At 36.2% G+C, this 23,076-nt stretch overlaps 1 pseudogene across 1 annotated transcript in view; it reads left to right on the top strand.

The window, feature by feature from the left end:
• Positions 1-4,710, top strand: part of LOC309660403 (large ribosomal subunit protein uL30-like) — a 73,382-nt pseudogene extending 68,672 nt beyond the window's left edge. The window contains exon 5 of the transcript in view: positions 4,031-4,710. The product of the transcript in view is annotated as a large ribosomal subunit protein uL30-like (transcript). The remainder of the gene's footprint in view (positions 1-4,030) is intronic.
• The last annotated feature ends 18,366 nt before the right edge of the window (positions 4,711-23,076 follow it).

The following is a 23,076-nucleotide window of genomic DNA, read 5'->3' as shown; positions in this document are numbered from 1 at the left end:
TCTATTAAAAAAAATAAAAAAGGTGCTAAAGTGTGAAAGTAAACTACCTAGAGCGGTGAGATAGGGAGGGTGGGAGGGAGGGAGATGCAAGAGGGAAGAGATATGGGGACATATGTATATGTATAACTGATTCATTTTGTTATAAAGCAGAAACTAACACACCATTGTAAAGCTATTATACTCCAATAAAGATGTTAAAAAAAATAAAATAAAACCAAAAAAAATAAAGGTATTATTTTGCTTACCCAAAAAATAAAAAAATAAAAAATAAACTAGATCTGGATTTCTAAATCTACATTAGTATGTTATTGAGCACAAGAATGGTAAACGCGTAAAGCATGTGTCAAATTTCTCAGTTAATCCCTTTACTTCATAAAGGCAACTTTCATTCAAGGAGTCCATAATGAGGGTGAAGCTGCACATTGTTATCTTACTAATTTTGATTTGCAAATTTCTGATGATCAACTTTACATAAATACATGTAATATCATGAGACAAATATGAGAAATAAATATTTCTTTTTCTGTAGATCTTATGCTTTCTAAAATAGGCTGAAGGGTTTCCTTTCTCCAATTTAGAAAATGCATTGGGGTTATATTTTAAAAGTAACACTTATGCAGTTGGTTACCAATTCTTGATGAAATCTAAGAAAAGAATGGAGCATTTGCATTAGGTCAAAATGATTTTCAAACTTCCTCAAGGTTAATCAAACTTAATCAAAGAGTCTTCTGTCAAATGAGATGCAGGCTGAATAAAAGTTCCCATATAGAACAAAATCTTTTTGTGTTTACTTTACACTAACTCATATTTTAATTTATCTTCTCTTCTGTACTTTGTTACAAAGTATTCTCAAGCTTTTGGGTCACTCTTAAATTCATGCATGTCAAATATTGTGCAAAACTTCTTTCTTGGATGATAGTTACAATGACTTAAAAAGCCATTTTTCTTTGGTTTGCTTTATTCTCATAAAATCAATGAAAAACATCAGAAGTTTGGGTTATTGGTTGTCCGAACAAAATGCAATAGAGTGGGTGGCTTAAACAACAGAAATTTATTTTTGCACAGTTTGGAAACTAGAAGTCCAAGATCAAAATGTGGGTCAGCTCTGTTTTGGCAAGAGGGCTTGTAGATGTGTGCTCACATAACTTTCCTTGGTGTGTTTATTTGGAGCGATCTCTCTATTTTCCTCTTCTTATAAAGCCACCAATCCTATTGGATCAGGACTCTACTTGTATGAACTCATTTAACCTTAATTACCTCCTAAAGCCCCATCTCCAAATACAATCACAATGGGGGTTAGGGCTTCAACATATGAATTTGGGGGAGACACAATTCAGTCCATAGTCCTGATATAGCATCAGACCTAATGATATCAATATTCCCAGTGGTTTAGTATCCTGCACAATGTTTCAGTTTCTACAAGCAACATTTACAGAGCATGTACTTTGTACCTGACACTGTGCTAGACCTGGAGTGTTATAAAGGTGAACAAGAGTCTTTTGCCTAGAAGCTTACAGTCTAATGGGTGAGATTGACGTATATACCCACAAACATCATAATACCATGTGAGAAGCAAATAGAAATGTGCACATGCTAATTCAGCAAAAAATTTCTCTCTATACTATATTTCCCATCAGTATATCTTAATTCATGATATATATATTTTTACATAGTAGCAGTCCATTTATTTCTGCTCTGACATCTGATATAGCATGTATTGCCCATTGAGCCACAAGAAACCTATATTATGTTTTAGGTAGAGCATTTTATTTCTGAGCTGCCTTAGGATTTTGTGCCAGAATTTTTGCTTGTTTCAGTGACTGTGGCAAAGGCTATCCTTGTGGCATCATTTCTCTTCAATCTTTTCTCTTCCTCGATATATGATTAGTATGATTTAGAATGCTTAGATCATTTTCACATCCTTGAGAAGTTAATTCATTTCCCCATCAACGGATAGGACTGATTTTTAAATTGAGGGATAGTTGATTTACAATATTTTGGGTGTACAGCAAAGTGATTCAGTTCTTTTTCAGACTCTTTTCCATTATAGGTTATTACAAGACATTGAATACAGTTCCTTCTGCTATTCAGTAGGTCCTTGTTGGTTACCTATTTTATATATAGTAGTGTGTATCTGTTAATCCCAGATTCCTAATTTATCCCTTCCCTCTCCTTTCCCCTTTGGTAACCATAAGTTTGTTTTCTATGTCTGTGAGTCTATTTCTGTATTGTAAGTAAGTTCATTTGTATCATTTTTGAGGTTCTACATATAGGTCATATCATGATATTTGTCTTTTTCTGATTTACTTCACATAGTATGATAATCTCTAAGTCCATCCATGTTGCCACAAATGGCATCATTTCATTCTTTTTATGGCTGAGTAATATTCCATTGTATATATGTTCCACATCTTCTATATCCATTCATCCGTCGATGGACATTTAGGTTGCTTCCAAGTCTTGGCTACTGTAAATAGTGCTGCTATGAACATTGAAGTGCAGGTATCTTTTCAAATTCGAGTTTTGTCTGGATATATGCCCAGGAGTGGGACTGCTGGATCATATGGTAACTCTTTTTTTAGTTTTTTAAGGAACCTCCATACTGTTCTTGATAGGACTGTTTTTAATTGGAGTTGAATCACTTGGCAGTTATGAAGAATATTTTCTCACAGATTTTTGAAATAAAATTAATCAAACGTTAAAGTTTTGCAATTGTGTCAATTTCTGTTTTGATGTAAAATGAAATTATGTGTGTCCATACATCAGTGTATTATGTAATTTATGCTTGGTAACCCTTTCATTGGTCACAATTAGTTCTGAAATCGTTGGTATCAAGAGTGGCCAAAAGACCACAGTTAATACACTTTTGAAACCCTCTTTAATATTGATGCCACCATCAGACCTTTTCAAGGCTGTTCTATGGTTAGTTTCCCAAGTGAGGCTGTAAAAGGTCAGGAGTACCCTGAGTTTACAAGCATTAAGCCTGGCTTTGTCCTACCAGCTTCCTCAGTGCTATTGTAAGTGTCGGGGTTTAAAACTCTTTCTATGTGTTTTGCCCTTTTATTTATTTTAGCCGGTGGACACACCTTTTCCTTTTTAAACTGGTATGTCGATGGCCTTTCCTTGTAATAACAGTTGACATAATCCTCTTGAGCTGAAAGAAAACACTATTAAGGAAAACGCTGGCTATTTCCAACTTTCTCAGACCTCTGTAAGGAGGAATGCAGGTCTCTACCAGGATCAGGTGGAGACAGAGCTACCAATGGGTACAACTAAGAATTTCAGGTTCTCAGGCAGAATTCTCTGTGCTTGGGATTTACATCTTTGCCCCTAGCCTGGGATGCTGAATTGGAACAATAATGAGAAATCATTTTTTTCACCTGTTGGATTTGCAAATGTTTTAAACAAGCAATAACAACCATCGCTGGCAAATACTCAGGGATGTGAACGTTCCCTTACTTTGGTGGTAGGAATGTGAATTCCTCAACTGTCCTGGCACCAATTATTTGAATTAAAATTATTATACGTTATATAGCAATTCCAGTTCTTGAATTCTACCTTACATTAAAAAAATTACACCTGATAAAGGACTATGTGGACATAATGCTATTTGTAGTATGGTTTGTAGTGTCAAAAAACCATAAACAATTTGAATGTTCATGAGTAGGGAACTGAATAAATCATGGCACATGTGTGTGTGCACATGCAGGCACATACACACACACACACACACACACACACACACTGAAAAATGATATATTGGGATATATTAATGTCCCAAATGGGATGACTGTTCACAATATACAGTGAGATTTAATAAAGCAAATTCAAAGTAAAGTGAATAATATCAACCTTAAAAAAACCCAAACCTAAAAATAGGTTATGTAGTCCTTTTTTCCAGCTGGAACCATGGAGGGTGCAGAGAAGAAAAGATGGTTCCTGCTGAAATTCCTAAAAAAAGTGAAGGAATTTCACAGAGCTCAAGATCAGGCACCTGAGAAAGAAGTTTGCCCAAAAGATGTTTTGAAAGGCAAGGACAAATCTTAACTATGAAAAGGTAAGCCCAATCACAAGGAATATAGGCAGATGTACAGAACTGACACAAGAATGGTTAGGATGGCAAGATAAGCTGGCAACTTCCATGTACCTGCAGAACCCATGCTGGCATTTGTCATCAGGATCAGTATCCATGGTGTGACCCCAAAGGTCTGAAAAGTGTTGCAGCTTCTTCATCATTGCCATATCTTCAGTGGTACCTTTGTGAAGATCAACAAGGCTTCAGTTAACATGCTGAGGATTGTGGAACCACATATTACACATTAAATTGCCCTGACAGACAACACATTGATTGCTGGCTCTCTTGTTAAATTTGGAATCAACTGCATGGAAGATCTGATTCACGAGATCTATACTGTTGAACAATGCTTTCAAGAAACCAACAACTTCTGCTGGCCCTTCAAATGATCTTTTCCATGAGGTAGAATGAAGATGATGAAGATCATGTATTTTGTAGAAGGTAGAGATGCTGGCAACAGAAAAGATCAAATCAACAGGCTTATTAGAAGGATGAACTAAGGTGTCTACCTTGATTCGTTTTGTAATCTAGTCAGTTAATAAACAGTGACTGCTTTCAAATTGAAATGTAAAACAAACATCCCCCCCCCCCAAAAAAACAAATTATGTGATTAACAAAAGAGAAAATGGGACAAGTATACATCCAATTCTTCACATGTGTTAACTATGGGAGATATGGGGAATTATTTACTTGTCATTCATTCATTTATTCATTATATTAAAAAAGGGAAGACACAGAGAGTAGAAGAAAAGAGGTGGAACACTCTTCTGGTGTTGGATGTTGGGTGAGAAGAGGGCTGGACACCAATATGGCAGTCAACCTCATTATCTCCTCCCTAACTGGGAGCAGGGAGCTTCCTCTTACTTTTTAAGCACAGAGGTTTGGAGAAGGATGTTGCCTGAGAAGGAGGAGAATGGCTGGACCACCCAAATTGCTTGCACTTACTGACAGCCCCTCTCCCTTGTACAGTTGTCTTTAGGTTGCCCAGTGTAGCTCTTTTCAGAGCTATGTGCAACCATCCAGTAATATCCTGCCTCAGGAGATGTTCTGCCCTTACCAGTGACAAGCTCAAGCTCCTAGGGTGGGGAGGATGAGGGCAGCATAATGTTATTGATGGATGAAGGTACATCTACTCCAGGTATGAGTCAAAACTTCCAGATGAGTCAAAAAATTTGCCCCATATCCATGCTTCCCTCCTCATCCCACCCACAGAGCTAGGCACCAATTTGTGTGTGGGTTTGACTGCCAAAGATTTGCTAGGAGAAGAATATAGTAGGATAATATTTGAAGCTATTAATCCATACTTTTTCTTCTCCCTGTATGTATCTTTTCATCTCTCTGTTCCTCCTCATTTAAGCAGATCCTGGGGAAGTGTGAGGCAGGATATTGTTTCTGGCTATTAATTGCCAGTGACTGAAATTTGAAGGAGAAATCAGGCAAGATTGCCAGAAAAGGCAAAAAGAAAGAGAATATGGACCTCGACCAAGTAAGTGTCTGGGCCAGAGATATGATGGGGGGTGAAATTTTCCAAGCTAGAAAGTGCTTCCCATAGGAATAGGGAAGTGTAGGGAGGAGGTGAAGGGAGGAGTCTGTAGGAGCAAGGAGATAGGGTCAGTGCCTGATTTCCAACTATGTTAAGAAGGGAGTGGTAAGACTCCATGCAGAAAATGGATGCTTGGTATTGAAACAAATGAAACTAAGAGGATCCATTTCTCCAATGGCAGACATTTTGGTATTACAAAAAATGTTGCAATGAATTATCCTTGTGTCCCTGTACTAGATGTTTTTGGAATTTATATTTTAGAAGTTGACTTTCTGAGTCCTAACCTTCAAACTTTGCTAGATATTGCAAAAATTTTTAGCGTTATACCAATTTGCTCTCTCAATCTCTTAATCTTTTTCTTCTTAAATTTAAACTACACTCCCTATTGTAAAACTTCACTGCTCATTAATCATGGGTAATTAAGAATTTGAAAGTTCCCATTTCCCCGACTTCCTTACCACTACTTGTCATCGACAAACTTTTGAATTTTTTCCAGTGTGACGACATGAAATGGTATCTTGTTTTAATTTGCATGCTTCTATTACTAGTAAGTTACAACTTTTTTTTTCATATCTTTATTGGTCCTATAGAGCTTCTTGTCTGTGAACTGAAGTTTTATATTCATTTCTTTACTGGGCTTTTTGTCTTTTTCTTACTTATAGGATATTTTTATATATTCTAGATGGCAGTTATTTCTCAAATGCCTTGTAAGTATTTTCTCTGTCTCTAGCTTGCCTTTTAAACTTTGTTTATGACATCTAAAGTACGATATTTAAAATGTTTCTGTTATCAAATTTATTCATCTTTTAGTTTGTACTTAATGGTTTGGTTTTTTTATTCTTAAAAGACTTTGTTTCACAGCAGTTTTAGCTTCATAGTAAAATTGAGCAGAAGTTACCCAGAAATCCCATATACTCCCTGCCCCTATACATGCACAGCCTTCTCCATTATCAATATCCCCACCAGTCATACATGTGTTACAATTGATGAACTTTTTTATTTTTTAAGAGATCTTTTCTTACTTCAATGTTATGAGATTGTCCCTACATTTTCTTCTAAAATTTTGAGGGTTGCCTTTAAGTCTTTAATCCATGTGTTCTTCCTATTTGTGTACGGAATGAGGAGGAATTCAATACCCTGATACATTTTAAAATTTGTTCCTCAATCACATGAGGTCAACCCATCCTATTGGCAGATTCACCTGCAGCCACACTGAAAGATTGAGGGTAGCAAAGCAGTTCATAGCAGGCATCAGGACTGAGCATTGTGGGTAAACCACTGGGCTCATGGATGAGCCTCTTACACCAAACAGTCAACTAGTGGTGTTACCTGGATTAGTGAGCGGGATGACCTCTGTGGAATCCCCCATATCATGCACATTAACTAATGGGGAACCAGGGACATTCAACTGATTGAAAAAGGATACAGTGGGCCTAGACTCACAACTGGATATCAGGGTCTGGGTCAAAACAACCAACCAACCAGCAAACATAGCAACAAATATGGCAGAACTAACACAGCCAAAGTATTATCCAACCAAATGTAGACAATCCAGAGGAAAGCATTTTCTGGATAATGTTTCCTCTCTGTAATGTCACTAATTTATTTAACGTACACTGTTGCCTTCTTTAAGTTCTTAAAAAACTCAACACAGTGGAGAGAAAAGAAAACTACTATTTTAATTGTTTAGTTGGAAAAAATAAAATTTATGTTTATTTCTCCCCTGCTAAAACAAAAACAAAACAAAAATAAAATCAATTTTAACTATTTGAGCAGAGATTACAATTTTGTCCTATAAGTAAAACAACTACAAGAAATTTCACAGTATCATAGTATTTTAGTATTTCACTAAAATACTAAATTTTAGTATTTATACAGCTTATACATAGTATTTAGTATTTCACTAAAATACTAAATTTTAGTATTTATACAGCTTTTTAAAGAAAATAAAACATTGAATTATAAAAGCATTTACACTGGAGCACAGAGAACTATATTCAATATCTTGTAATAACCTATAATGGAAAAGAATATGAAAAGGAATATAGATGTATTCACTTTGCTGTACACCAGAAATTAACACAACATTGTAAGTCAACTACACTTCAACTCAAAAAAAAAAAAGCATTTATACTGGTATTATACCTTCTGAAGTAAAATCTTAGTGTACATCATCTAAGTTTTCAGAATTAAAAAGTATAACCCAGAATCCAGCGTGTAATTTCCAAGGTGAGTGTCAATTTAAGTATTTGAAATACAGCATGATCTTTGTGATAAAATTAAAAAAAGAAATTAGCTGGGACTATCCCACATGCATTCTAAAGCCCCCAGTTAGCCTAGGTAATTTTTCTTATTCTTCCACAACACATAGCATTCTTTCTATGAATGACATCAGTTTGGAAATACCCCGTGGTTTCTGAGTTATAAATGGATAGCTCACCATGAACTCCTGATTATATTATGATTCATACTTTCACTTCTCTTTTTATACTATCATTTTGAAAAAGTGAAAGTGAAACTGTGTTTCACTGGCAAACAGTTCACTAGGGAGAAGAAAAATATGGTTGAATATAATAATTTACAAAATATTTAAGGTTTATTGTCTAAGAATATTGTGAAAACCATTTCTTAAGGAAAAAACAATGTAGTTGTGACCAAAAAATTGCTCTTAGAAAGTGAATCTGGGCGTTAACAGTGACGATTGTCAGAGTTCTGCTTTACATGGGAGCATTGCTTATGATTCCTTCTGGCATCTGTCTACCTATCTATCTATCAATCAATCAATAAATCTTTTAAAACTCTTTTTCTTAATGGAACTGGTTTATGAATCATAGCCTTTTACCTATAGAATTTGTTCTCTTAACAATTACACTGTGGTAGAAAGATGATGCTAGCTAGTTAAAGAAAGAAAGAAAGAAAGAAAGAAAGAAAGAAAGAAAGAGCAATAAAGAAAAAAGAACCATATGGAAATTTCCAACATAATTCCAGGCTTAAGAGCCTTTATTCATGTTTCAAGTTTCCTTAGGGCAGGTGTCATGCCTGCTCATTGCTGTGTCTCTTGTACCTTTGCCAGTTCCTGGCACATAGCAACATTCAACAAATATTTGTTGAGTAAATAAACACAGCAGGTTAAAAGCAACTTCTTGTACTTCATGGTTTTCTGTGGAAAACCACAAGAAAAAAATGTGTTCTGAGGTCTCAGCATTCTAGTAACCAAGAAGTATCAGGAATCTAATGAGATCCTTCTCTTATGAGATCCTTAAAGTAGCAATGCTACTTTAAAGGTATCATAAGTTATGAGGTCTAAAACTAGATGCCTCAATGCCTTGTGATTCTTCATTTAACATTATTTGTAGAATGGGAATTTTCCCAAAGATTATAAACCCTTTCTAAAGACTAATGTGATTAAAAAAATCTTTTATTAAGTATAAATTTATCTTCCTGGGCTGTCTGTCACCAAAGGACAGTTCCCATCAAAGAATTATGTCTTGTGGGTCAATATGTGTTTTCCTATGAATGAATGAATTCCTCAAAATCAAATGTCTCCTTCTCAGACCAAAAATATTTTCCTATCTACCCTGCCTTGATGTTTGTACTTCAGATCTACCAGCTCCTTTAGCTTAAGGCATTGAAGAATGATCTTATCTAGGAGAGGATGTACCCTTCTATTTTAAACCATAATTAACATCTTAAAATGGGGTAATCTAACAGACCAGTTAGTCAGTCACTCTTTGTATTTCTAAGAGGTCGGAACACAGGAGAGATATGACTGTATAAGTGGTAAGGAGTGAAAAATGTTTAGAAGACTGTTTAGTAGGAAATAGAAAAGTTACTCCTTCCAAAAATTGTCTGGAAGCCCCCAAACGTCATTTAAAAATATTAAAACATCCCAATGCCAGTTATACCAATAACCTGAGCTGAAAATAACATTGAGAACGTGCTGAGAATAGCAAAGATAGTAAAAAAAAAGGTTCTTGCTTTAAGCCATTACATTTTGGGATAGCAAAAGATTAATCAGCAATAGATTACCACAACAAAATTGCTATAAAGATTAAATGGATATTACTGAAAAGAATGTCAAACAGTAAGCTTCTCTTTGAAAACTTAAGAAAATTAAGAGCAGAAATATGGAAGTTATCTTACTGAGACAGAATAGCTTATAAGCCATTAAGACTTGATTTATAGCCTGTTAAATATTTTTTAAAGAAATAATAAGTTAAAAAGAAAGGGAGTTCGTCAGCCTGGCATATGAAAGAAGAAAACAAATCTGGGACTATCCCACATGCATTCTAAAGTACACATGAAGTACACTTTGGCAGAGAATTCTAGAGACATTTGTTCCTGTGATTTGTCCTTTCTAGTGCTGATTGTTGAAACTGCAGCATTATTCTTTGCTTGATGCCATTAAACATCTTGTTTATATCAACTCTCACTTACTCTGAATTCATATTCACTAAGTAATATTTTTATTATAATTTGATTTCTGATATAACTTTACAAGGAAGGAATGCTTTGGCTAGAGCACGCTTTGGCAGTTATATCTCTCATTATAATTAATAAGAGATTTTTTTTTCCTGGTTTGTACAGAGCTCTCTTGAATGTAGCTAGAATAAGTTACAATTCCCAAGTCTGACCAAGTCTGGGACACTGAGGAAATTGAATTTTCAAATAGACAAAGTTGAGCAACAGATTGAGCTGCAATGGCTTCCCCAAGGGTGTCGCCACTTTGATGGGCTCTCCTCATGTCTTATGGGGACCGTATGAATGAGTATCTGGTAAAATGCATGGTATATAGTGGTGCACCACTTACAAGAGGAAGAGGGAAAGAAAATAGTGTACTGAGAAGAAGTAGAGCAGGGAGAAAAAAGATAGCATTCAGCATCTTTGACATATTAAGCTCCGATATATGGTACCTTGTCAGGTATTATGGTTAATTTCATGTGTCAACTTAACTGGGCCATGGGGTACACAGATATTTGGTCAAACATTATTGAAGAAGATGATGATGTTGTCAGTGAGGGTGTTTACTCATGAGACTGACATTTGAATTGGTAGACTGAGTAAAGCAGACAGTCCTCTGCAATGTGAATGGGTCTTATCCAATCAGTTGAAGGCCTGGAACGAACAAAAGATTGAACCTCCTGCATGAGAGAAAACTCCTTCTGCCCTGGCTGCCTTTGAGCTGAGGCATCAGTTTTTTTGCTGCTTTCAGACTCTAATTGAAACGTCGGCTCTTCCTGGGTCTGCCTGCTGGTATTCAGACTGGAACTACATCATCAGCTCTAGTGAGTCTCCAGCTGGCCAATTGAAGATCTTGGGACTTGTCAGCCTTCATAATCATGTGAGCTTGTTCCTTATAAATAAATCTCTTCCCCCATCTATATACCTCCTATTTGTTCTGTTTTTCTAGAGAACCCTGACTAAATACATCAGGGGTCTTCCTGAAATGGCAATCACAAGAACATTTTACTGTTGCAAATGAATTACATCCTTAATGTACTCACTGGCAGGGGAAAAATGTTTTCATCTACACTAGATTTTTATGTGACTCAGTCTGAATATGTTTCCTATTTTTTTCTTTAATGAGAATACATCCCATCACATTAACACTTATCAAATCTATACTCAGTAATGGAAAATTATATACAGTAATGAACTTAAAAGTTTGGTGTCCTCTTATGTCAGAGATGTCTGTGGTACATCTCACCTGGTTGGTTTTATTTGTGATGCTGCCACATTTGCTTTAGCTTAATAGGTCTTCCCTCAAATCCCCAAACTCAAACTTGACTCATCTCTCCACTACCATGTCAACAATTCCACAACTTGCAAGTCCTACAAAAGTATTTTTAAGACTCATGTATTAAAGGAAAATATAAATCAACAAGTGGATATACTCCACGATGGTAACAAAAGACCATGCGTTAATTCCGCAAGCATTTATTGGGCACATACCAATGTACCAGACTGGAGAAACAAATATGAAACAAACACAGACCCTTTCCTTAAAGAGGGAAGATAGGAAAACAGATATGAAGGCTAAGAGGAAAAGGAAAGTGCCTGGCGTTTATGGAGCTTTTACGCTTTACCAGACGCTATTAAAGACTTTACAATGGATCTTCTCAACAGCTCTCTAAGGTAGGTACTATTATCCTTCTCTCACGTATGAGGACACCTAGGCTCAGAGAGGTCCTCCAGTTAAGACAGTGGAAATTAAGGCTGGCATTCACTGAGCCTCAATGACAGAGTGGAGTTCAAACGGGGTTTATACCTTCACACATTTTCTGCTTTCTACTTCACCTTGTTGCTTTGTTCTAGAGCCACATTGTGTGATATGATAGTCACTAGATACAGGTGGCTACTAGGCACTTGAAATGTGGCCAGTCCACAAAAACAGAAATATAGATCAATGGAACAGGATAGAAAGCCCAGAGATAAACCCACACACATATGGTCACCTTATCTTTGATAAAGGAGGCAAGAATATACAGTGGAGAAAAGACAGCCTCTTCAGTAAGTGGTGCTGGGAAAACTGGACAGCTACATGTAAAAGAATGAAATTAGAACACTCCCTAACACCATACACAAAAATAAACTCAAAATGGATTAAAGACCTAAATGTAAGGCCAGACACTATCAAACTCTTAGAGGAAAACATAGGCAGAACATTCTATGACATAAATCACAACAAGATCCTTTTTGACCCACCTCCTAGAGAAATGGAAATAAGAACAAAAATAAACAAATGGGACCTAATGAAACTTAAAAGCTTTTGCACAGCAAAGGAAACCATAAACAAGACGAAAAGACAACCCTCAGAACGGGAGAAAATATTTGCAAATGAAACAACGGGCAAAGGATTAATCTCCAAAATTTACAAGCAGCACATACAGCTCAATATCAAAAAAACAAACAACCCAATCCAAAAATGGGCAGAAGACCTAAATAGACATTTCTCCAAAGAAGATATACAGCTTGCCAACAAACACATGAAAGAATGCTCAACATCATTAATCATTAGAGAAATGCAAATCAAAACTACAATGAGATATCATCTCACACCGGTCAGAATGGCCATCATCAAAAAATCTACAAACAATCAATGCTGGAGAGGGTTTGGAGAAAAGGGAAGCCTCTGGCACTGTTGGTGGGAATGTAAATTGATACAGCCACTATGGAGAACAGTATGGAGGTTCCTTAGAAAACTAAAAATAGAACTACCATACGACCCAGCAATCCCACTATTGGGCATATACACTGAGAAAACCATAATTCAAAAAGAATCATGTACCAAAATGTTCATTGCAGCTCTATTTACAATAGCCAGGACATGGAAGCAACCAAAGTGTACATCAAGAGATGAATGGATAAAGAAGATGTGGCCCATATATACAATGGAATATTACTCAGCCATAAAAAGAAACGAAATTGAGTTATTTGTAGTGAGGTGGTTGGACCTAGAGTCTGTCATACAGAGTGAAGTAAGTCAGAAAGAGAAAAACAAATACTGTATGCTAACACATATATATGGAATCTAAAAAAAAAAAAAAAGATCGTGAAGAACCTAGGGGGAAGATGGGAATAAAGACGCAGACTTACTAGAGAATGGACTTGAGGATACGGGGAGGGGGAAGGGTAAGCTGGGACAAAGTGAGAGAGTGGCATGGACATATGTACACTACCAAACGTAAAATAGACAGCTAGTGGGAAGCAGCCACATAGCACAGGGAGATCAGCTCTGTGCTTTGTGATCACCTAGAGGGGTGGGGTAGGGAGGGTGGGAGGGAGGGAGATGCAAGAGGGAAGATATATGGGAACATATGTATATGTATAACTGATTCACTTTGTTATAAAGCAGAAACTAACACACCATTGTAAAGCAATTATACTCCAATAAAGATGTTAAAAAAAAGAAATTACATTAAAAAAAAGAAAGTGGCCAGTCCAAACTGAGATGTACTATAAGCATAGACTGCAAACCAGATTTCAGAGACTTAGTATGAAAAAGAATGTAAAATATCTTATTAATAATTTTTATATTGATTACTTGTAGAATTGATAATTTATGGATATACTGATGTATTTGTCATGGTTTTCCAGAGAAACAGATCATAGTACTTATCTGTCCATCTGTCTATCTATCTATCTATCTATCTATCTATCTATCTATCTATCTATCTATCTATCTATCATCTATCATCATCTATCTTTCATCTATCTATCTGACAGAGAGAGACAGAGATAGAGAAAGAGACAGAGAGACAGACAGAGAGGAGAGAGAGAAAGGGATTTATTTTAAGGAATTGGCTTATGTGTTTGTAGGGGCTGGCAGGACTGAAATGTACAGAGTAGGCTGGCAGTCTGGAGATTCAGGTAAAAGTTGCTATTGCAGTCTTGAGTCTGTGATCTGCAGGGCAGACCAGGCAGGCTGGAAACTCAGGTAGTGTAATGGACTGAATTGTTCCCACCTCTTTTCCCTCCCACAACAATTCATATGTAGAAGCACTAACCCATGATGCAACTATATTTGAAGATATGGCCTTTAAGAGGTAATGAAGGTTAAATGAGGTCATAAGGGTGGGGCCCTAATCTAATATGACTTGTGTCTTTATAAGAAGAGGAGGAGTCACGAGGAATGCATGAATTCAGAGAAATGGCCATGTGTATACACAGTGAGAAAAAGGCTCTCTGAAAGCCAAAGAGAGAGGCCTCAGGAAAAATTAAACTGCCAACCTTGATCTTGGACTTCTGGCCTCCAGAACTGTGAAAAAATAAGTTTTTATTATTTAAGCCACCTAGTCTGTGGAATTTTGTTAAGACAGGCCTAAGAAACTAATACAGGCAGGGTTTCTATGTTGCAATCTTGAGGTTGAATTCCTTCTTCTTTAGGAAATCTCAGTCCTTGCTTTTAAGGCCTTCAACTGATTGGATGAGGCCCACCCACATTATAGAGAGTAATTTGCTTTACTTAAAATCTATTGATTAAAATGTTAATCACGTCTAAAAAATATTTTCACAGCAATATCTGGATTAGTGTTTGAGCAAAAAACTGGGTGCCATAGCCTAGCCACACTGACACACAAACTTAACCATCACGCTTGGGCTCAATAAAATATACAATTAAAATTATTTCCTTTTTTTCTTTTTAAAATGTGATTACTAGAAAATCAAAAATTTTGTACGTGGCTCACATTTGTCCCTCATATCAGATTTCTATTGGACTCTACTGCTCTAGACATTTATGAAAGTAGATAGCAAGTTTCATAGAAGATATATGCACAAAGTGCCATGGGAGCGTAGAAGAAAGACATTGACATCTATTTGGGGCTGTTAAGGAAGATTTTGCAGGGATGGTAAGATGACTGAAGTACAAACCCTGGAACCAGAATGCTTGGGTTGAATCTCTGCTGTGTCACTTCACTGGAGGGTGGACTAGAGCAAGAAATTTACTCTCTCTGTGCCTTGTTTTCCTTATCTGTAAAATGGGGGTAGTAATTTAGCCTCCTGCATGGGGTTGTTATGTAGTTTAAATGATTTTATACATTAAAGTATTTAAAACAGTGTCTGAGACAGTGTATTTCAGTAAATATTAATTAAAGAAGGTTGTGCTTGAGCAGAATCTGGATGAATGGGGAGCTGGACAGATCCTGAAGGGCTTATTGAAACGGGATGAATTTCCAGTGAAGGGAACATCAGACCCTCTTCTCTGGGCTTCACTTTCTGTCTTACCACAGGGAAATCAGCAGCTGGGTCTCAATTAATATATTCTGTGGTTTAGAGTTCAACCAACTTGAGTTGACTTCTTGTATCGTTTGGCAAATGCACTTGGCACTGTTCTTGGCACTCCTTTTGGTTCTGATTCTATCTGACCTCAGCAGCACTCAGCAGTGCTGACCATGGCCTTCTTTTCAAAACACTGGATTTTTAGCATGATTGTTTCTTGGTTTTCTCCAGTCTCCTGTGTGCTCCAACTTTGGCTCCTTTGCACAATTCGTCCTCTTCTGGGTCAAATTCAATCCTTATCTCTCTATTCTTCTCATTTTAAGCTCTCTTCCTAGAAAATTCCATACATACTCATGCAAGACCTTGGTTACCACAGATACTGCACATGACTCACAAATTTGTAGCTATAGTCCAAACTTTTCCACTGAGCTCCAGATCTGAATAATCAAATGCCTACCTGATTCCTGCCACTCTATGTCTCAGAGACATCTCATATTCAAGTCCTAAAACGTGTTCACCTGCCACTCCCCATCACATACACCTTGTTCATTTTCAGTGTTTCCAACTTGTATCTTACAAAGCCAGAAACTTCTGAGTTATACCTTATCCCTCTCCTTTATTCTCCAAATCCAACACAACATCAAGACTTAGTTCTATTCCTCTGAATCCAAGGCTGCCAGTGTTTCTCACTGGATCACTGGATTAATCTTTGCACTCTTTTTGACCCCCTTCTAATTTCTTATCCACACTGTAGCCAGGCTGGTATTTTTGAATTTCAAATCTAATCATATCACTACTCTTCTAAAAATATTTAATAATTTCTCATGTTCATTGAATAAATTAAGGTTGTAATTTCTGGACCCTAACTACAACTGCAGCCCCATTTCACATCAGCCTTCTCGTCATTTGGCCACACAGATCTTTTGCCATTACCGTGTTCCAATCATGCACCTTTTGGCCATAGGACCTATTCCTCTGCCTGCACCCCCCTTCCCTATGTTCTCAGAGCATTATTCTCCTTCAGAGAATTTGCCTTAATTATTCATTACCTTTGTTCATGTGATCCTTTGATTATTATCTGTGTCCTCCACTGGAATATAAGCACTCAGAAGTCCAAAAGGGCCTGTGTCTTTTTTCCCCTCCTCTTGTATCTCTGCTCTAACAGAGAAGGACAAATAAGTGTATGGTTTCAATCAGTGCTCACGTCAACTCTCCCTCGTAACTACTTTCATTCCACAGTTTCCATGTGCAGCCAGAGAGGTTCAGTTGGTTTACTGACACGCCCAAGATTGCAAAACTGGTAGGTGGAAGAACTTGGAACTGAAATCAGGTCATGCTGTTTTTACTCTTCCATACTTTATTTTAGACCTCCCTATTCCTTAAGCTTGGGGAAAAAGAACCACATGACTATGCCCATCTCCTCTTTTTTTGTTAGTGATTATACTGGACATCTAGGCTCTCAGGGACTGTACTTATTTATGCACATGCATTTTTTGGTTTTCTTTTGTTTATTAATTAACTTTTTTGGGGAGAACAGTTTTATTTATTTGTTTATTTGAAGTATAACTGTTCAGGTTTGTTACAGCAAAGTGATTCAGTTATATATATATATGTATTCTCTATATATTTATATATGTATACTTTTTCAGATTCTTTTCCATTTTATGTTATTACAAGATATTTAATGTAATTCACTGTGCTATTCAGTAGGTCCTTTTAAAATCTATTTTATATACAGTAGTGTGCATCAGTTAACTCCAAACTCCTAATTTATCCCTCCCTCACCCACCTCTTTCCCCTTTGGTAACCATAAGTTTGTTTTCTATGAACATGCATTTTTTTTTGTTTGTTTTGGAAAAATAAACTGACTAATTTTTAATGAAATGTGATTAAGAGAAAATCACCTCTGATGGTCCCATAACCAGGACCTCTAGATATTTTTGATTAAGTGGAAGAAAAATATAGACTCAGAAAACTGAGAAAAAAATCTTTATTAATGAAAAGAAAGATTATTCCAGATATTCTGCAAGAAAAACAAATCCATTGAGGTGAAAAGCAGGATGGTTTAATTCAAGTACATAAATAAATACACTGACAAAATTTTACCATCTCTAGTAGCAATAATCAGAATGATTTGTCTGGTTATACATTTTTTATTAAGTTGGACCACATAAAATTGATGATGTTTGACTCTTTTTGACCACAAAACAGCATTTTCTTATGGTTCAATTCCCTCATAAAGAGATATTTCCCTAGTTCTTCTCTGAGATCCAGGAAAATTTTACTTAACAACCCATTAAAAAGAGGCCAACTTTGATTGACTTTGCTGACTAGAATGTTGATTCTTTTTTTCTTCTGCATTACCATATATGCACCCATTTTCCACCTGGATGCTGTGGACTAGTTAGAGGGAATTGCTATTTGATCAAGGGTAATGAGGCCCCATGTAGAATGGAGGAGCTCATGAAACTCCAAAGATCTACTGTCCCTATAATTTCCTTTTAGAGAAAATGACCTGAAGCAGTATCTTCCTGCAAATTTTGATATGACCCATGGCATACTCATGTTGAGTGAAATCAATGAGTGTGGTGGATTAGACTGGGGATCAGGAGGTAAAGTCTGTTAGAGAGAAGGAGATGAGAAATCATGTTGACTAGGAGAGATGTTCTCAGTTACTGAATTTCCAGTTCCTAATCTCTTTCTAAGAGGCCCTGCTATACTTTATATCTTACCTATGAATATCCATGAAAATTTCCTTTTGTAGCCTTCTAATAAAACTCCTTTTATTTGCCCTTGTTGGAGAAAATGCTTTCCCTCACCACCAAACAATCACTGACCAAGACAAGAATTAAATGGGATGATATATGTGAGGTTTTTTTCCTTTTCTTTGATAAACTATAAAGATAAATATGAAGACCAAGTATTGAAAAAAATGAATTATTCTTCCTCTTGGGAAACTTAGGTTTCAGAACGGAAATTTATTTCATGTTGCCCAAATAGATGGTGAAAAACCAGTAGCCAAGCAAAGGAAGATGTTGCTTCAATGAGGTATGAAATGCATGTTATTAGATTGGTTTTTATCTTAGACATCAGCATAAGTGTACAAGCAAGCATCATTTATTTCCAATCCAGAGGATTTTAGAAGTCATTCAGTTGGATTTTCCCTTTTTCCTTCAGAAGGGATTAGTCTGAGCTCTTGCAGTTTATGGACAACCAAAGAGATCACCTCTGACCATACTTCAAGATTTAGTGATACAGCCATATATATCAATTGGCCTAGTCCTTAGGTCTCATTCCTTATGAGAAGGTTTCATCCCTGGAGCTGTATGAACAAGTGTTTTTAGAAAAATTGTTTTCTACAGCATAGAGAAACACACTGGAGAATATTATAAATGTATTTTATTTATTTCACAAACTCTTTAATTGGCCTTCAGATGGGGTTATTCAAACAAAGATTGAGCTGAACTCAAAGGTTAAAGATCTGAAATCAGAAGACTCATCTTTCTTTTCAATAGATATATGTATATGTATAACTAAATCACTTTGCTGTACCCCTGAAACTGACACAACAGTGTAAATCAACTATACTCCAATATAAAATAAAAATTTTAAAAATTAAAAAAAGAAGAATCATCTTCATTTTCTTTATTGCAGAACATCAGTTCTTCATGGTTCTCTAATATCTGGCCTTATCTATGGATAAGAAGATCTGGGGTTGACCTACAGTTCCTTTTGAGATGTTTTTTCAGTAATTTAGAACAGATATCTTCATCTTTCTTATGTGTTATCCCTGGTACCAGGTATCAGTAGGATATAGGGTGATTTTGGAACTTTCCAAGGGTAAATGATGAGTGTAGAGTTCACATCAAGAGCTTTTAAGAAGATACCGTTTCTGGTTTAGAGGCCCAAAGACAATATCTCTGAACTGGGAGTAAAGATTGGATATGAGGGATTATATTTCTTATTCCTGACAAGCAATATGTTGCATACAATGGGATGTAGATTTTATGGTGATTAGAGAGAGACTGAACTTGGAGGGAACTTTTTATTATGAGATAAAAGTGCCGACCTTCATGAAAGTGTTTTCCTTAAAGCCGAGCATGAGACTTTGTATAGCCTTTCATCAATGCCCGCAATCATTCAGGCACTCTAGGATCAATAAAAGTGTGTCAAGATCCTGAAGTCTCCACTAGTTCTCTGTCTGCTTGACATTGCTTCAGGAGTTCACTGACCACTGCTGTCAACAAGGGGACATCCATAGCAAATGTTTATATCCTTTAAATATCTACTATGTACCAGTTACCAGTTGGGCAAAATGGGTAACATGATGTCACTCTATCATGTTTAAGGCACTGTGTCAAAGCCTATGTACTATTTTGGTTTAATCTTCAAAGAAACCCTAAAAAGAAGATATTATTGAAATATATTTTACAGATATAGAGGCTGGAGTTTAGAGAGGTGAGCCTGCCTGCTCCCCTCTACACACATACACATAACTATTAAGTGGAAGCTTCAGGATTCAAATGCAAGTTTATTTTATTCTTAATCTGGTGCTCTTAACTAATATACCTACTGTTTCCAAATACCTTTTTTTTTTTTTTTTTGCCTTCAAGGTGAAACCATGGGTAATCATTAATTAAATCCATTTCGCCTGTAATCTGCCTTTACTAGTCAAGGTCATTTTAATTGCTGCCACAAAAGACTTGCATGTCCTCCAAGTTGCACATAGCCTAAACAATAAGATGTTTGCTTAAACCATAAATAGTTTTCAAGAAACAGTTCTGTCTAGTTCGAGCTGAGCTGGTTAAGACTGCATGGGACCAGTGACCCTTCAACTGGGCATGTGCAAGTGTCTGCTTGGTGAACTTTTGAATGTGCAGAGGCCTGTAGCCTAGTTATACCTGCACAGGATGATCACTATGGCACCTTTTTCCAATCACCTGTATCTACGCTCCCCATCCTCCCCACCCTGCTTCTTTACTCTTTATGCCATAAATACCACAAGTCCCTTTCCTTCAGGGAAGTGGATTTGAGGTTTTTCTCCTGTCTCCATGCTTGGCTACCTTTCAAATAAACCCTCTCTTTACTGCAGATTTCTGTGTCTCAGCATTTTGGCTTGAAGTGCAATGGGCAAAAAGAACCTAGTTTGGTAACAAAGGGACTAAAATTCGAGTCATAGTAGTAAACCTGTTAGTAATCAATCAAGCAGATTATGATGGAGGAAAGCACAGACACTAAGGGAATATGGGGGAGACAAACAAACCTGATTGATGCGATAAGACAAGGTACCCTGGAGAAAGTGATCATGCTGATAAGTAAGAATCAGTCAATAGTGATGGAAGAAAACCGTATATCAGGCATTGGGAAGGGCATGTGCACATATTGGAAATGACATATTATTTTTCTGCAGTTGACACGCAGACAGATTTTGCTGTTAAAAAGTAATTTATGCAAGAAGAGATGAGTCCCCAAATATGATATTTATGCTGTGGATGAAGAGGAAGAGAAGATTTGAGAGATGTTGAGAATAGGATTTACTAAATTTGGTGATTGGATTGAACGTAAAGAGGAGATGAAAAAGAAGAAAACCTTAAAGATGATTGCTAGTTTTCTGTATTGGCTGACTGTTTTATCAGAGGAGTGGCTACATAAGAGGAACAGGTTATTAGGAAAATGATGGGGTACTTCTACAGGACACACAGAGGGGGAGGTTTAGAGTTGTACCAATGGATCTGGAGCTCAGCAGAGAGGTCCAAGCTAAAGATATGCTTCTAGAACTCATCAGCATAAAGGATTTGGTAATTCAAGTCCTTAGAGGGAGTAAGATGTTTTAGGGATAGTGTGAAGAAAGAGAAAGAAGAGGATGAGTAGAGGAGGTTCCAACATTTAAAGGATGGGCAGAGGAAGAGGAGCCTGTGAAAAGCGAAGAGAAGGAAAAACCAGGTAGGTGGAAAATAATCCAGGGTTGACTATAGTCAATAAAGCAAAGGGAGGTGAGAACTTCCAAAAAGAGTATGTATGGAACTGCTTCAAATTCTACAGAGAAGTGAGAAAAGATTGAAAAGCATCCTTTGATTTTAGCAATAGGGGGCAGATTGAGATAACATTCTCTTTAGTTTAATGACGAATTTTGTTGCTCACTTTCCTCACTGGGATAGGGCTTTGTGTGGTTAGAGATGGCTGGGGAGAGAGGTGTCAGTTTGGGGTTTGCACACCGCTCCAATATACATAAAGAGGTAGAATGGTAGAAAAGTATTTCTTTTGGCTCCTTGAAGTAAGATTACTGAAATCAGCCTCACATAATTTCTCTATGTGTGCACCCCACTCATGGAGATCAGGTTAGATTCAGGTTAGAATCTGCTTTGAACTCTGTGAAAACACTCTTCTCGAGCAGCTTATTTGTACTTTGAGAACAGCACTCAAATTGATATTTCTTCTGTGAAACTTAAACACTCGATAATTAATTACTATGTCCATTAAAAAAAAATGTCAATGTTGTAGGTGAAAAACAAAACATAGATAAACGTTGGAGAAGAAATACTTTTACACCCTAGAGTGGTGTAATACTTATTTGGGAACTTGTGTTTATTGTCAAGCTAAGTTTATTTAATAGTATTAAGAGACGTAATAGGAATATGAGATTTAAATGTATTAAATATTGGGGGTCATATAAAACAAACATACTACACAAATTTTTGTTAATTATTTGGCTTTGGAACTTAATCCATTTAATATGTTTCTCCATAACCCTGGTTAAGAAATGAAAAAAAAATTTTTTTTCTGCAACATTAAAATTGAATATTTAGCAAACATTTTATGATTCACAATTTGAGAAGGCAATTAATGCTGAATATAATTACTTTCATTAAAATCTGATTTGTGCAGTTAATTAGAAAAAATCCATGGGTGGCAAATTTTATGTTGAAGAAATACTTTATTTTGTATGGTATTGAGAAAGCTTTCCTAAACTTTCAGATTATTTTATTTGAAAAAATCCAAACTAAATCTCAAATAAATTGTAAATTCAGTAAGAAAAAAAATATAAATAAACGAAACAAGCTCCTTGATACAAATCTACACAAAAAGGGAGCAATTTTTCACTGAGTTGAAAAAAGAACTATTTCTCTTATTCCTACCCAGTATATCTAGATTAGTCTCAGAAAGTACATAGACTTGTTCATGTGTTGTCTGGTTGAGAAATGACTAAGATTCTATTCTGGACGAGGTCACTTGGAAAGCTTCTTGGTGGTGATCAAACAAGAATTATGATACTATTTGGGGCTATATGTCAGAATATTGAAAGCTCAGTTTGAAGTCTTTTCAGCAGCTGAGTCACTGTAGTGCCCTTGCAAATGACTTTTATTTTTGCACCTCAATTTTTTCTATCACAATCCAAAGGGGAATTTCAATCCAAAAATACAATGAATTGCTTAATAATGAGAAAAATTTGAAATCAGAAAAAGGGAAAAGTAAAAAACCTAATAAAGTCTTGTAGGAATTTTGCCAGCTGAGAGGTAAGGGCCAAATGTGGATGAATTACAACTGAGACAATTGGATAACACCAGTATTTTATTTTAGTCTATCTGAAGGAAATACGTCTCCAAGATGGCATATTTTTAGCCCCAGATATCAGCTTTATTTGATATGTTGCTATTGTGCTTTTATTCATTCACTCCCTTATTCTATCAAACAGATATGTGTTAAATATCAACTATAAAAAAGTACTAATACATATACA

Source organism: Balaenoptera physalus, assembly GCF_965194825.1.
Source record: "Balaenoptera physalus genome assembly, chromosome: 4".
Lineage (NCBI taxonomy): Eukaryota > Metazoa > Chordata > Mammalia > Artiodactyla > Balaenopteridae > Balaenoptera > Balaenoptera physalus.
Note: the sequence above shows the minus strand (reverse complement) of the source record. Positions and strands in the feature narration are given on the sequence as shown.